Below are 17,891 nucleotides of genomic sequence, written 5' to 3' on the forward strand. Positions count from 1 at the left end.
GTCATAAGTTGCATAGGTCGGTTTACATGATGTAATGAAACTTCTGAATGAAAGACATCATATTTTTCATATTGTTATAGTACTGCAAAATATATAAGTAATATATACCTTGAATATCACAGATTGTCAGTTTTTATAGTGCAAACAGGGCTCCAAATTCTGATTTTACTTCCAACCATGTAGCCATGTTGACTGCAACATCATTCATTTCTCATCCCCACTGAAGGAATTGCACCTCAACTACTGTGATTTTTAGCTTCATTATTGTACTGTACCACAACACATTCTTTTTTCTATCCAAGTACAAGACAAAGCGACATACGATCTTTGCACTATGATGTGTATTTAGTGCAGACTGGCATTGGAAAACTGTTTTCTGTTAGGTGTGGCATGACATTCCCTAGCTATCTGTTTTCTGATCAGTTATAAACCTCTATATGTCCATCACCATGTTGAAGTATTGATATAGAGTGGTGTTTCAAATGAACCCAGATGAATATGACATGAATATGAAATACAGCAAACAATTCCAGCATCTTCCTGGACATTGAAACAAAAGTATACTTCTGATATGAAAACAGATGTCAGAAGGTGGGACATGTTGCTAGTTGTTAACCATCACTTAGGGATGCTACCCATGTGTGATTGTTTTGGAGCTGTTCTGTATTAATTCATTAATACTGTATGTTGACATGACTAATTAGTTGTTTACTGGAGAAATATATTGGTTGAGTTTACTAGGAAACGGTCAGGGGAAAAACAAAATGGCTCAAAATAAGCAACTTTAGAGCTTAGAGTTAAGAGTCAATGCCAGATAAAGGTCTGGGATCAGAGAAGAACAAAATAGCTCTGGCGACTTAGAAAGGGTCGGTCTCTCTCTCTCTCTCTCTCTCTCCCTCAAGAAAGAGGGGTAGTTGTTTGGGGTCAAACCGAGACATGACTTACCACTTACCTCTACAGATGACTCAAAAAGTTAAGCCGGTCACAGTTACTATCAAGGAATAGTGACACTTTAGTTAACAAACATTGTGAACACTCTTGTTTTAAAATCCTAACCCTTCCTCTAAAAGATTTGTTTCTACTGTTAAACAATGCTTTTGGTTTTAGAAGGCTGTTTGGTCACTGTGTATAGCACTGTTCAGACTCCTAATGGGAAGATTGCAGATGCACTGTCACAGGGTGGCTTGTTCCTTAAGGGGAAGGTCAGTCTTTCTGTGACAAGCTTAACTCATCTCCCCAGGTGGGGAAAATGATGATCATGTGATTTTTGGGTGTGTGTGTGTGGGGGGGGGGGATCAGGTGACCTAGTAGGCTTCTTATAAGGGAGATCAGAGGCTGCTAGGAATGAGTAGGCTTCAGCAGAGAGACTTGGGATAGATTACAGGCAGGAAAGGCCAGGGTGGACCCCTGCTAAAAAGCTAAATGCATGGATTTGGAGATTTTATTTTGAACTGGTTTGGATAGAAAGAAAGCAAACTATAGGAGTTAGAAAAGACTCCATCCAGAGAGGGCTGTGAGTGGCCTACCAAGGCAGGGAAGAGCTAAAAAGAGCAGACTTGAGGTTCAAGGGAAGCCCCAAGACTGCATTTCATTTGGTCAATAAATAGGACCCTGGGAGAAAGGGCATTAGTGGATAAAAAACTTGGGGAGTTTGAATCCCTTGAAAGGGGAAACTAAGGTGAGGGGCTGCTTGCCCGTCTGCCCTGAGGTTATGAGGGGGTGTCTGGGAGGAAGTCACTTATTCACATATTCCCAATTTATTTGGACCTCCTGGGTAAGAATGGTTTATATAGCAGGTACTGTAGCGCATGGTGAATTGCAGAGAATGGCAGCATTCTGCCAGAGAAGTAAACGCATGAGCCTAATACATGAGGGCCTTCACTCTGACTAGAAAGGGGACAATACTGTAGCTAGCCTTGCACCTGTGACACCATGCGTGCAGCAGAAATGACAATCAAGAGAAGATTTGCACTCCCATTTGAGAGCATAGCAGATGCAACAACAGAAGAAGTGGCAACAAAGCAAAGGTTGTGCTTCGATTTACCACTCTGCACTGAGATCCAGCGTACCAAAAGGTTGGAAAAAGTGGTCTCCCCTGTACAGAAAATGCTGGAGAAGGCCTAGCAGTCATGGGTACTGCAGCAGGGTATTACACCTTTTATGTATTTTATAGTTTGAATAGTATAGTTAAATAGAACTTGAGAATTTCCATACTGGAAAGAATTGTCATTGCTATTCTTAATTGTTTACCTGAAATCTTTTAGAAATGTAGGAATTAGTGTCATGTTAATGATGTAGGTTAAGTAAATTTCATTTTAGGATTTTTAAATTTCCCTATTTTAATATAAAAGTGTTAACACACCTTTCATCCCAAATAATCCCCAAATGCTTTGCAGTCTGGGCATAGGGCAATTATTTTATCCCTGAATAAGAGAACTACTTTTGGCACAGGGCAGTTATTTTTCCATCAGCAACATTAAAAACAAGCTTGTTTATAGGACAGCCAGTCAGGAGTAAAAATCTAATTGAAACTACAGGACAATGGTAACTCAGTTAGTTAGATAACTAAGGTTTCGGTCACCCCTTCTATGGCAAAGTCATGCCAAATAGAAGTTATATGGAATATTTAAGATGACAAAAGGCCACGGTGCCCATTGCCAGTAAAGGAAGAGACTACTGCTATTGAGTCACGTGTATTTAATAGGTTAGGATGACCAGAGGTCCTGATTTTTATAGGGACCATCCTGATATTTGGGGCTTTCCTACATATGTGCCTGTTGCCCCTACACTCCCTGTCCTGAATTTTCACATTTGCTGTCTGGTCACCCTGTCATAGGCACAGCAGTACAAATCCTTGGAACAGCCCATTGAGCCTGATGTGGCACAGTAAAAGGTTCCCCTGTTATTAAAAAGGCATTTACCCGTGCTCTTTGGGTCTGCACAGCCTCAGGATAGGGCTTCTCAAATTGCATTCCACTCAGATTGCACCCATAGGGCTGTAGGCTCACACTCCCAGCTGTCACATTAATATAGACTCATTTCTGCTGAACACCCCTTACCACCAAGTTCACATTATGCCAAGCAAAAGGCATGTGGATACAGATGCTTGATTAACTCCAGTTGTGACATCCTCTGTCCTTATACCTCTCGTGCCTTGTTTCCTTCATCTACGTCAGGCCAAACAGGCATAGCATTTCTGCTTCTCTCGTTTGCCATCTCTGACTCATTGTAAATTTTTGTGTGTCCCTGCCTTTTGCCTCTTATAACCCCACCTCCAATCTTATAGACTTCCTTCAAATAAATTATTCTAATCCTCCAACTCACTGTCTGCTGGGTTTGTGCAGCTGTCCCAAAAGTCAATAGTGGGCTTTTTGGAAACCTTCTCCATTGGCACTTCCTAGCTTGTGCACAGCTAATTTGGCATCAGTGTTATTTTGTAGATAGAAGGCATGTACCCACACTGACGTTTTCCCCACCACTCTGCACTTTACATGTACCCATCCTTCAGTACCATCCTCTCCAAAAATATTATACTTTTACCACTATATCTTGCACCCTGCATGCATGTGCGTGACAAGATTTGTGCCTATGCAAGCTTTTGGCTAGAACTTGTGTTCCCTATTGTGTCTGTTTCAGTGAATCAATTTTTTTGATGTTTGTTTATTGACTTACACCTCTAAAAAGAAATACCATAAATTATAGCAAAATATCTTCTATTTCGGTTTCTGTTTACAGACAGGACTACTTTGATATGTTTTTGCCATTGCTCAAAACAAGTGTTAAATACTTATTCCTGTAGGTCCCCTTCAACCTTTATTCAGGCGTGTTCTCATATTTGAATTCTTATCAAATGTTCATCAACTTTCAATTATATTAAAGTATTAACAGAATTATGGGTTGCAAAGTCTTTGTTTAGTTAACTCTAAATAAGTCTTCAATGCCTCTACAGTCTGCAAAACATTAATGTCCGTGCTTTTGTAGGAGACAAAGAAAACTAACTTTCCTTTGTGCTTTATAATGATATAGTAAGAGAATAGATAAACATATTTAAGTCACCATGGTTAACCAAAAGTTAACGACCTAATTTTCTCATGAATTTGAATGAATTCTAATGTTTAAAGAAAAACAGATTTAAGGCTTTGAGTTATACAAAAGTTTTACTGATCACCCTTGCAATCAATAATTGCAATCAATGAAGAATGCATTAATTGAAACAAAAAATGCAGGATTATTAAAATCTCAACTTTCAAATTATGATAATAATTGAAGATAACATTAAAAATAAACACCAAATGATATTTTGCCTAGTTTCTAACATAGAAAGATTACTTCTATGTTAGCTGAAGCATGTGTCTTTCACTACAGAAGTGAATTATAGACCAATCAACTCTAAAATCCTGGACAGACAAGAAGGGTATAGTGACAAAAAAGGGAAGTTTAGCTCCCAGTGTGAGGCATACCTTTTTGGCTAATCTCTCAGATTGTTAATTTACCAATATCTTCTTCCCAGATTATTAATTATTGGAGCTAACCCAATTTACATACTGCATACATACACAGACACATTTCTATAGTTGACAATCCCCTTATGATTTTTACTCAGAGGAATGTTAAGGCCTTGTCTATGCTAGAAAAGGTTTCCTAGTAAAGCTAAAATGTTAAACCCTCTTAGTGGAGATGCAAATGTGGGTTTTTTTGCCAGTAAAAATTGCTTGCATCACTTATAAGAACTTTTTTTGGCTAATATAACGGTGTGTCTATCTTCAGGCTTTTGCTGGTATACTATGTCAGTTGAGTGTGATTTCTCCTCCGCCCCCAATAGGCAGCTTTTCTGACAACAACAACAACAAAAAGTTAAATGTAGACCAGGCTTAAGTATAATTTATACCTTGATCCTGTTATACACATACAGAGTTATAGCCTTTTTAGATGGTTTGAGAAACACTACCTGTAACACAATAAATATACTCAGAACATCACGCAATCTGTTAGATAATGGTACTTTTCTCTTTTTAGTTCTCTAAGCAGAGTCCGTTATTCAAATAAAGATATTACATTAGTTATATCATTGGTGACTAGATGAAAGCTATACATGCACATTCATGGTTCATCATTCATTGATATCTCTTTTTAGAAGTGTGATAAAATGCTTGGCGAGCCAGACAGCCTAGCAATTAGCATCCCTGACATCCAGGCTGTTACTTCACTAGCAGAGGGGCCTGATTCCTGACCTTAGATGAGAAACCTTCTGGCCTCCATTCACATCTGGGTCTCAAACCTTAAGGAAATGTGGCAGGGAGACTCTGGACCTCCATCTCCACCAGGGTGACCAGATGTCTCGATATTCAGGGCTTTGTCTTGTATAGGTGCCTATTACCTCCCACCCCCCATCCTGATTTTTCACACTTGCTATCTGGTCACACTAATCTCCACCAGGGCCCTGTGTGAAACATTGGCAGGGTCCTTCAGGAAAAGAGTTTAAGGCCACTGCCTTGGGATACTTCCTACCTACATCCTTCAGTTTGGGGCATGGCCCCTATAGTCCCGGGAGTCTGTAGTGGTTTACCTGGAGTAGCACCTCCTTGTGGACCTTTTGTGGCATCCTGCTGAAGCCTCAGGTCTCTCTGGGGAAGCAGAGTCCCCACAATGTCCTTATAATCAAATAGTTAGTCATTCACTGCTGGGTGCTCCTCAGCTGTCCCTCTTTCAGTGAGGGACATACTGCTTCATCTCCAGCAGACTTGTAGTGATACTAATTCCTGCCTCTTCATCAATCAGTCCTGAACTGAGCCAAGTTCTTCCCTTTTCTTCTCCCTCCAGGCCTGGCATTGGCTGTAGGTATAGCAGAGTAGGGCTATGTGGTCCCATAGGCTCTTTTTAATCCTTTTCCTGTTGGTGTGAAGTTTCTCTGCTCCATGACAGAAAGTAATTAACAAATTTAATTGAGTCATCACCCAACAGTGTGACTACTTATCGCCAGGTGTTTGTTTACTCACAAATTCTCAGTTTCAGCTGCAGCTTGTCAGCTGTCAGCTGCAGTTGGCACTGCAGGTGTGGATGATGAGGATTTATTTGTTCTGGTAAAGTCACAGTACCCCTCTCGCAAACCATACCAAACTACAACTCTAAACATCCACCGCTGCTAGTGTTGGGAAAGGGTAGTACAGTGAAGGGAGTGTACAGAAGGGAAGGTTAAAATATAGTCTGATACATTTTCAGGGGTGGCTTTATAAAAGGGTGCTGGTAGGTTTACCCCCTTTTAGCAGCACAGCTAAAATTGCAATGCATGGTTTGTGGTGTATGGTAGTTATGAAAAGGATAAGGTATGTACATGTAGTGGAATGTAAAACACCTACAATTCCCATTCAATTTGTGTGTGCTCAGTATGCTAAAGACAAGGCATGTAATTAGGATGAACATTAATTTACATATATGAAAGCACATTTATTAAAAGTACAGTGTACCTGGGTTGTATATTTACTATTTGATTTCCTAATTTGATTGAAGAAAAAGAGGAGCATAAACACAGCTATTGATTGAAAATAAACTGATGGACAAACCACTTCTGTTTCATATCTATCAGTAGAAGAGTTTTATCTTGGCAGAAAAATAACAAAAAGTCCTATCTTAACTTGATTCAGAGTGTGAACTGGAGCTGTTATGCACTCCTTGACTGTTCCCCCCCCATGATGAGACCTGCTGACACATCATCAAAAGATGGTAGACTTAAATAAGCAAGCAAAGCAAAGATCAGCAGGAAGAAAACTCAAAGCTGCAGAATAAAATAATGTAAAAGACTGTTCAATACCACGAAAAGGTAATTGAATTTGTGAATAGCAGGCAAATGTACCTCAGTGGAAAAAATTGTGCTGACATCAGAGATTTCTTCATTAAAAAGAATATGTAATAAATCCTCCATCTTAAATTTCTGCCAGTGGAAATGTCGTTAGGCATTTTCTTTGGTGTTTTATTGGAATATAGAAAATGTACCTTTACCCAAATGGATAAAATATTAATGAAATTAGTTAACACATAGGGATTGGGCCTTAAACTTAGTTTCACTTTTCTGAAGCGGTTTCATTGCCTTTCAAAAGGGTCTGACCTTAAGGTAAGTATAACTGACTAGGAGAAAGTGCACATTTTTCACTTGTTTTTTTCCTTTCCATATGGACTGTTGAAAGGGAGAATTTTTACCAAAAGGCTTTATCTTAACCTGAAGTGAATTAAAATGAAAGTAACATTATCTTACCATATATTATTTTTATTTATATTTACCTGCATAAAAGTACATGTGAATATAATTTCTCACATGTTTGTCTGCATAGAGAAGAAATGACATTGTGTGTAGTATGAAGGTTTCATCAACAGCAACACACAATACTGTAATGAGCTTGGGATGGGCGTTCAGCTGGGGCATTCACTTACGTGTGATACTAATGTTGTTATATTGCACCACATCAGCCTATATCCTGTATATGACACATATAATGGAAAACTATTTATTTTAGCACTCTTTTGGAAAGTTTTAAAATTTTATATTGACAAAATATTTTCTATTTTGTACAAATTTGCACAAGTATTTGCAACATTTACGGTGAACATTTTGCAGCCATAAAAATGGCTCTTAAGAACATTTGTGCAAAAGTGACAAAAAGCACATTCATGTTTTTTATTCAGACAAATTATCATCAGTGCTTTTTCTTCAAAAGTCTTCCAGCTCTAAATAGACACATACATGGTAACTATTTTTTTTAAAAATTGACATTTTTCCAACGGTTACCACAAAGTGATATCTGAGATACAAGACTTCTCTCTTTACTTGGAATAGGAAATAACGGCTACTTGCATAACAGTGTGAATAAAGCCATGAATTTACTGATTTTTCAACTTTTGCTATTTCTCTCCCAAATGGGAGGTGAGTTGGGGTCATTGAACAAGTCACACAGAAATTCAAGATTGAATTAACCTCTTTCAGATCTGCCAAACTGAACTCCAACATTGGTTGTAAGGGGAAATGAGGAGCAAGGAGGAAATGTTGAGAAAACTGTGAGGACTGAGGGATGAGGAGATGGTCAAAAGCTATATGGCCATATTAGCTGTTGTTAGAGGTAAATAATTTGTAAAGAATACTATTTTAATGAATCCCCCCCCTCTTTTTTTCTTCACAGATTGTCCACAACATAAACTGTATTCATTATTTAAAATTCATTGCCAAATATCTGAAAATAATTCTTTATTTTAGTTTGTTTGTGACCAGTTCATTGTGAGTATTCAAAATTCAAGCAGTTTTTATTAGATACATAGATCACATGGTAGGTTTCAGTTCTGTGAAGAGATTACGATAACTCTTAGAACTGGATTTCCAGCATCAGTGCTTCTGATAGTGCACATTCCACTTCCTGCAAATATTCTGCAATATTCATTTAAAATTTGCATTTTGGTTAATGTTCCTGCCAACAAGGTAACTTGGTAAGTTATTCATTGAAAGCAAACATAAATTTGATGCTACGGTATCTGGAGTGAATTAACCTAATTATCCAAATTATATATTAGTGAACAATTTTTATGGCATTGTTCCAGACTGATTTGTGGATATCTGAATGGGCACATTTTAAGGGCAGTAGCTAATCAATCAGAGTGATGTATAGTAGCTAATTAAAGCAGAGAAATTTGCAGAACAGTTGCACTATGCTTGTTGGCAAATGGGCTTGTTAAATCACTCACCACAAACAATGTTTTCACCAGATTTGGCCTTTGCTGTCCACAAACGGTCCATGAACCCATCATGACTCTTACTAATTTTTAGGTTATTCATAATTGTTTAATAAGTAGTTTTTACAAAAATACTTGGGTCTACGAGTTGCTGCAAAACCTCTATGTGGTAAGTGCTCTTTTATGTATTCATTATTGGGTCTGAATGATTGCTCACCTAAATCATGTGGTATGGTTCCCTGACAGGATGATATAATGGGAGAAGAGCTTAAAGAAATAATCAGGGTGTCAAATCCCTCATGAAGAGGGTAGAGAGCCTATTAATGAAGGAGACCAATATCAGGAGATAAGCAGGCCTTGGAAATTCCAGAATCTTCTTTTGCCCATGTAGCTGTTGCTGTAATTTTGCTGTAGTCCCTAGTCTACCTGAGCGGCACTGCTTTTTGCTCCTTCCCCATTTCTGCCTGTTAAAGGTGGATGGGCAGATGGCTGTTCTCAGCCAACAGCTTTGTGACCTTGACCTGACAGGTGGCCAGCTGGCAACAGGACCACATATGTGTCTCTGCCATGTGCAGAGATGGTTCCATAGGGCAATTGTCTCCACATGCTTATCTCTCTGCTTTGCTGTTTGGTCACATTACATGCTCTGGAGCTGATACATGTGTAAATTGTTTCCAGGCATGGGAGCTTTCTGCTGCATGAGCATCCGTTCTCCAAGCCTAGGGATGTCCCCTCCTCCTCCTCCTCCTCACTGTGTCTCATGCTGAGTAATCACTGAACTATATGTCAGAAAAATGCTGACATTCCCACTGTCCTATTCTTTTTCTATCTCTAAGCACCTTGACCTCCAGACACAGGATGAATACATTTGCTCACAACCAAATTTGCTTGTTCATATAAAAATAACAATATTTGCAGGAATAAAATCTCCTATTGCTTTATATGCTCATGATTTTTAAAGCAAAATAGCAGATGGAGCCTGCCAAGGTGAGGCAAAGAGGATGACTAAAAATGAATAATGAGTTTGCTTCAGTTGTCTTTCAGCTCACCTAATTCTTTGGAAAAATATAAATCTTATCTACATGTCCCTTCTGATAGCTATCACAAACTCGATAACTAATTGCTAACTAAACTACAGCAAAATGAAGTATTTTTCCTTGGCTCTACTTAATATTGACTTTTGAACTAAAGCTGCAAACTGTATGAAAACTAAATAAACTATTGAAGGTAAATGGATCTGATGGAGACAGTAATTAACCACACTGCTTGTTACTGTGACAGAATACTTGATAGCCTCTACAAATTACTTTACAATGTTTTTGTTACAAAATTGCGAATAGCCTTCTTTTTGCCAAAACAACTTTTTGCAAAATAACTGGCATAGCAACCAGGCTAGTCGTGATTCTTTCACTGAAAACATTTTTTGGGAGGGTGTAGTTAGTATATGATGAATGGGTAAATTAGCTTTCTTCCCCATGATCGTCCTTCTCTATAAATGGGCTCCTGTTGGTCCATGTTTCTTTGTGACTGGAGTGCTTATGGGGAAGCCATCTGCAGAGGATGCAAGGGATCAGAGTACCAGCTTTGACAAGCACTGGACACTGGAGCGAACACCCTCCCTGGAAGAACCAGGCAAAAATACCTGCCTTTTATAGCAGTTTCAGTGTCGCAGACTTAAAGCATTTTGGCCCCATTGATTTCAATGCAAGTTAGGTGCCTAAATACCTTTTGAAGATCTGGCCTTCTCACTAATTTGCTTCTTAGACACATTCCTGGAAGGCATGAAATTCTCCCAGAGAGGAGTCAAAAGTAGACAATGTTCACAAAGTCTAGCTAGCATTGTTTTTCCCTATGCAGCTTTAGGCTGCTTGTCACATTGCTGCTGTTACAGTTTTCCTTGTCACCATGCTTCACTTTGGCCTGGAGCACCGAGTATCCAGGGTCTACTAGCTTGGAGAGGCTGCAAAGCCAAGTTCTGCTGCTGAATTTCTATCTCAAGATGCTTATGGCTCACCTGGCACATTGCTGCAGAGGGTGTAGAGAGGAAGGGATTCAGAACTGTGTGAACTGGGTGGGAGCAGGAAGCCTTTTGACCTTAGCCTAAGCCTGCTACAATATTTTGTTTTCTCTTCAGTACCAGTTACCTGAATTCCCCGGACCTAAAAGATCTATGAGGAGTATTGGGAAATGGGAGAAAAATATACTGGAAAAAGCTCCTAGCGAGGACAGCCCAAGAAGAGCTTCCTGCTTCTCCAAGTGAATACAAGAGATTGGGGAGTTGGGGATAAAACCAGCACTCCAAACAGCTGCCATTAATGACAGGAATAGAAAATAAAAAAGAGTGAAAGACAGAGACACTTCCATCCCTTGAAGGTGAGGAGACACAATAACTCTCCCCTAGTTGTAATGAATCCTGGAGCAGCAAGTGCTCACAAAGAGGAAGGGGGAAATAATAATGACTATCCTGGCTGAAAATTAATTAGTGATCGTGACCTATACCAAGTATAAAGAAATAATGGTCCTGACAGTTTATTCTTTCTCTGTACTCAAGTGCATGGCCTAACCCTGTATTCACAATGAGGCTATTCAGTCTGAGTGTAAGCAGAGGGCCCTCTATTGTAAGCACTTTGCCTGGAAATCCCATTCATTTCAATGAAAGCCCTGTGCACAAAGGGCTTACAGGATTGGGCCTAGAGAATGAAGCTGGTCATTTTCAATTACATTTTTTCCTCAGCTGCAGGAAGAAAGAAATACTTTAAGGAAATGATCTGGTTAAATCAAACTAATTAAGAGCATCAGTAAAATTATTGCACCAATGTGGATTAAGGAAAATAGGAATTTAAGCATGTCACTGTATTATATATTCACATGCAGACATGAAAAACACATAATTCCTCTTCTCTCCCCCCCTCACCGCTCCACCACTGCCCCTGAGCCCTGAGCAACATAAAAATGAAGCCTATAGATATGATATCAATAGGAGTTCTACTGTGGGAAGAAAATCAGGCCTCTGGGTAAGAACCTCACTAGCCTGACTATCTTGTCAGTTGCCTTTGGTCAACTTCCATTAGAAGTGAATAAACCCCACATCTGATCTGAACTTTGTGTCATTATAGTGAGCAGAACAATAAACTAGGATCAAAGTGATCATTTTACTGTGCTTAACATATAAGTACCAGCACACATTTGGCACCTTTTAATACATTAAAAACAACAACAACTTGTGGCTTGATACTAAATTAGTAATTGCTACTAAACATTTTACTAATTTACTGCTTTAATTTCATGTGTTTATTTCTGACTGTGGTGGACCACGTGCCTGTTATGGATGCATAATACAAGTCAGCGGTTATGTGACTATGCTGGGGCATGGAAGAGAGGAGTTTCTTCCCTTCTGTATTTTGTGAAAGGACCTGACAGAACTGCATCCTCTATGCTCTACCTCTTCCTGCACCATGTGCAAACCAGCAGAGATGGCTAACTATATGAAAAGGATTATGCTGCACCTTTTAAAGGGGCATAACATATTATACCCTCATGTCCCCGAGCACAACCAGGGAGTTCTGGAAGGCATTGTGCCTCTGGGTTTCTTGCTGGGGTGGTGCCCTCTACACCATTGCTTACAATAATAGGATGGGCTAACTAGGGGCAATATAGCTCTTACATGCCAGTTCATCAAGATACTGAAGCAGTACGAGTAACTTTGAGTACCAGAGTATTCCCTTGCAGCTGGATTTCAGTTGCATTACTCATATACTTAAAGATCGGCATGTTCTTAAGTACCTTGCTTAATTGGGGTCATAATGAATCATAGTAAATGAACTACAAATGTAAAGTTATTTTACAAAATATATTTTATACAAAAGAAAAATATTTGTAAAAAAAATTAGAGAAAATCAGAACCCAATGTGGTGTATAACTGAATATTATTTTATTATATTTATCTTCTCTGGCTGAGAAGCTACTGAACTCTTAGCCCAGTTTACGCTGTGTGAACAGCAGCAGGTACAACATATGCATTGCTAAACATTTGCTAAATATATACATTGCTAAACGTGACTGTTGCTAGCTGGGTTCTTTCATAGTTTTCTTAACTCATGTGGCTAAGTGTTTTCAGTCTGTAAACAGTATAAACCCATTCTGTGAGTGTGTAAGCATATGTGATGTGGTTAAATCTATAGCACGGTTTGGGCAGCACTGTCCTAAGGAAAAAAAAATCAGGCACTAATAGGTGTCTCAAGTAGGGCATCCCAAGTTGAAGCACCCAAAGTTAATGAACACTTTGGAGGAATTTTAGGCTAAATTGTCTGTAGGAACAACTAGAAAAGAACTCTGTTAGCATTAAAGTAATTTATATTAAAGTAGTTTTAGGCAACATAGACCCTATGTCCAGAAAAATGATAATTTGGGGTCAAGGGAAATGACCTCCCCATCCATTTGAGTCACTACTACCATTGTTCACTCTCAACACTATATTCTGTTGAACAGTTATTCTTAATGTAGGAAAGCAATGTGTTATATGAATGTCGTGTAAAAACCACAGAAGGATGACCGACCTTTTAAAAATTAGGGAGCTGAGAATAAATAAAAATGATTACCCTTCACACCAGACCCCTTGAGATTGTTCACTATACTATCATGTTAAAAAAAATACTTAGTAGGCTGCAGACAATTAACTCACAATTTCTCTCATCTTGTTCTAACTGGATCAATGAATATGCTATCTGCATCCCCTCCATATTCCTTTAAGCTGCAATGTTATTCCAAATCATACTTTGTGTGTAGCAGAAGATATGCTGCTATTTGGAATGTTGTTGACAGGGGACAAAAACTTAAATTGATTGTTTAAAAATAGATGGGACTGATCAAGAATTTCATTTTTAAAATAGCTTCCTTAAAATGGGACACAGTTGAATTTATTTACTCAGTTGTTAACATTTGGGTGTTTTCCTGCCTCAAAATGGAAACTGCAAGCCCTTGGATCAATGGATTGAAAAGTCACATGGTGTCACTATCAGTAGCTCATTCAAATGCCTCTATATCCCCTCTTGAAGAGCAATATTCATCAGTCAGTCACAACAGATCACAACCAATCCTTCCTACTTCAAGTGTTTGGTGGGCAGGGTGACTGACTATACCTCTTTCTTCATCTATGGAAGAACACTATTATTTGAAATGTGTGCTAAATTAGGGCACTATGAACACATTAAGTCTGATATAAATTAATCTCTGGAGTTGCTGGGCAACAGTTATGGAGGTTACATTGTGGAGCATGTGTAGATCTATTTTGGAGCAGGACAGAAAACCTTTCACTCACTCAGTCTTTTATCATCTTCCAGGTGTGGCAGTTCCTCAGCACTGCTATACCACTGTGTGCTAGCATCTTTGGTCACCTGCTCTTCAGGTCCTTTTGTTTGTGTTTGAAATGTTCCAGCTCTTGGGATAGGAAACCTTAGAATTTAAGTCATCCTGAATTTACCTACAAAATAGTTTTTGCTCAATGTGAATGTTTGCAAACAACTCCAGAGCATAGCTAGTCCAAGTTGTACACGTATATGTTCTTATCCTTGTCTGCAATATACATGACTGTGCACAGAGGTGTTGTGAAAATAGGCATCTGTCTATGCATGCCCTGTCTATGCACACTCAGGAATAGCTCGCATGTGCTGCCTGGTTTGATAATCTAGCCCTAGATCTCATAAGATTAAATCTTTCTCCTCCATTATCTCCCCTAACCCCCAAAGTTTGCGCTTGTAGTTTCTTTTTCTCCTCCTGGTCAAACATTAGTAGTACTAGAGTCTGACAGGGAGTGGAAAATGCATTCTTCAAAAAAACGTTGATAGCAGGTTGTGCAGTATATTGATCCAACAGGAGTGCAGTTCAGTTCAGTTCAGTTAGTATACTTGTTCCTACTTTACACTGGTGCAACACTTCCCAGTCAATTCAGCCTACAGCAGAGTCCAGGTTTTCTAACTTCTGTACTTTGAATTTTGGAACAGCAGCTCAACAAAGTGTTCTCGTTCCTTTTCTAACTCCATGCTGTTTTCTCATCATGCCTGCCTTTCATTCCCTTTCTCTCTTTTCTGTGTACAGTACTGTCTATTTATGCCCTGTTCTCACTTGCCGAAAGTTAAACCATTTTCAAAACTGCTTTAACTTCTCATAGTTGAAAGAGTATAATCTTTGGAGTTTCAGGTTTTCCACAAGCAGGAAATTTTGCAGAATTGTCACCTGAAAATGTTGGCACTTTCACTTCATCCTCCATCTCTCCACCCTTTGCTTACAGTTCCAACAAAAGTGCTATCATTCTTTCATAGATGTCTTGGAAGAAATACGCATTTGCACATATTTGTCACTCAGAAGTTTGCCTATTTGCACTATGAATTATTATTATTGCTTGAAATATCTGCACATGAAAATGGGCACATATTCCAGTTTGTAACAGAATACCGTAACCTTTCAATTTGGAATAATTTTGCATTTTATTGTGCATATTGCTAATCCACTTCTTCTCTAATATCTGGAATCATGAAACGAAGCAAGTATATCCCCTGATTCCTGATAGTGTTGTCATTGACCTGCATTGCACTAAAGGAAGGATCCTTGAACTACCACCATTGTGCAATACTTCAGATAGTAAGTGTGCAATCATTCAAATCTGTATTACATGGTAAATACATATGGCTGATCAGTCCAGTGTGAGCTGCTGTTCTGCCTGATTTTAAGGCTGTTAAACAAACAAAAAAACAGCAAGATCTTTAATATATAGCATTCTAGTGGTTGATTCATTTTGTAAGGATGTTTTTTCCAGTACCAATGCAAGTTGCTCACCTCAAAAACAGTGAGAAAAAGAATGCAAAGATGAAGGTCAAAGTGTAGAGGAAGCTGTTGAAGAAATGCTGGCTCAGAACCTGGCAACAAGTAAAAATATAGTGGAGATCATTGCCAACTTAACAGCCATAATGGAAAATATGTTTGAGAGATTAGAAGAAAGACTGGAGGATAACATTAAAACTCTGAGCACCCAGGATAAAATAAGGCCTGATACAAAGATCAGGCAAGAGTCTAATTGACTTTAATGGCCTTTGGATCAGATTCATATATTCCAAGAAAATGGATGAGTGGAAAAAAAGAATCTGAGATAAGTAATCTGGTTACAAACTCAGTAAGCCAAAGGTTTCAAAATATGTGGTATATGAAATATACCTCTGAAATATTTTGCCTTTCCTTTGAAAATTGATCCTTTGTGGTTGAAATCAAGGCCTTTCTAACAGTATAAATGCAGTAAAGTTGACTATTACATGATTAATTCAATCTCTTCAAAGTTTCCTGGATATATGAACAAACCTCTCATTATGATGAGAAAGGTTTCTTTTTTGGGAAAGAAAGACCTCCTGTACTTATCAATATTACACTGGTTACATACAGTGTATTTCCATATGACCTTAAACCCATTCTCTTTTTTAAATGACATTATTAGACCTTTTCCTTTTTAATTTTCATGACCAAAAACCCCTAGGATAGCACTTGAAATGTATGTCATAATAAAAAACAAGGCCTAAAACTTTCACACTTCCTGTTATATTCTCAGCTTCCCAATTAGAACATACAGCATCGTGTAAGAAAGGGCACTCAGAGAATAACTTGATGTAAATAGAACAATTAAATGTTCGAACTATTAAAGTAACAAATGTATTATATAGTAACAGAGAGGAGATTTCCTCCCACTTTTAGTTGCCCCAGTGAAGGTGTGCAAAAATCTAATTGTGCATGGCACCAAGATAATGGAGAACAGTATTTAAATAATTGTAACTATCCTGACATCTTTGATCAAGACCCTGGCATGAGATCCAAACTTTCTGGTGGGAGCAGATTTCCTTATATATTTGCAATAGAAAGGAAGGGAGTCAGACACAGTAAGGACTTGATTCAGAATTATACTATTATGATTATACATTACAGATTTTAACATTCAGAATGAACAAACATTCTGTTATTTGTCAATAAAGACTTGTTTTTAACACCCCACATTCCAATACATGCAGTGGAAACATTGTTAATGATTGAAAGCTAACAAAACATTTCTATTGGCTTCTGTAACCAATCTCTATTTCCCCCCCTGTGGTCAGAAAACATGAACAGCACTCTTAAAGAGGAGGAAGGGGTATATATCCTGAAAGCTGTACATGAATCTTACTGTAAACAAATACCTGAGGCAGAAAAGTTGTTTCTTAACATATAGGATTATTCCAGGTATGTATATAATATAACAAAAACGAGAGTCCTGTAGCACCTTAAAGACTAGCAAATTTCTGCGGGCATAAGCTTTTGTGGACTGCAGCCCACTTCATCAGATGCAACTATATTGCATGCAACTATATAGATGTTACTATATAATATAAGTATGTCCCATGCTGATCCCATTATCCGATCACTCTCTTTGGTCATGTCCCATGGTCTATAATTTTGGGGCATTACTGTGCAAAACAACATGGGACATGCTTAGACTTTGCTATCTCTAGATACAAAAAAATTTGCTGTTGGGGGTCAAATACTGCCAAACCTTTCTCCATGAATAGGTCATAACATAAGGCTTAAAGGATTAAAGGAGATGGAATTTTCCCCAACAACATTGTTTTTTGATGGAGATAAGTTAGATAGTTGCTTTTCTGCCATTGCTAAGGCAGGTGGTGGTAGCAGCTGAGGCTCTGAATACTAGGGGTCTTTAGACCTATGGAACTGTATAATTGTTCCCCCAGCCTGTTTCCAATATGCCCCAAACTCCCACCCTGCACTGTGGCGCAAATTTTCATGGAGTGCAGAGTTGTGGAATCCCTGTGCATGGCCTTTCTGGGTTTGCCTTCACTAAAAACTTACATCAAGTTAGAATATGACCTTGAGAAGTTACGTTAACTAGCACAATGCTGACAACATCTTTACACTCAGTATAGACAAAGACATGTTGTGTTAAGCATTGTGTCAGCTGGTCACTGGTAAAAGAGTTTAGAGACAGATAAATGAAACTGTGTACTGCATATTGATTTTTAGAAATGTGTTTATTGACACAAACGTTACAACACAAAATAAAATACTGAATGCAAAGGAGAAAAGTAATGGTCAATAAACCGTATCCCTCCTGAGGGTTGGATGACCTAGTAATTAATCATTTATATTCAAAG

This window comes from Emydura macquarii, unplaced genomic scaffold, assembly GCF_026122565.2.
Source record: "Emydura macquarii macquarii isolate MOO-44397 ecotype Brisbane River unplaced genomic scaffold, CSIRO-AGI_Emac_v2 contig_1363, whole genome shotgun sequence".
In the NCBI taxonomy this organism is placed as follows: domain Eukaryota; kingdom Metazoa; phylum Chordata; order Testudines; family Chelidae; genus Emydura; species Emydura macquarii.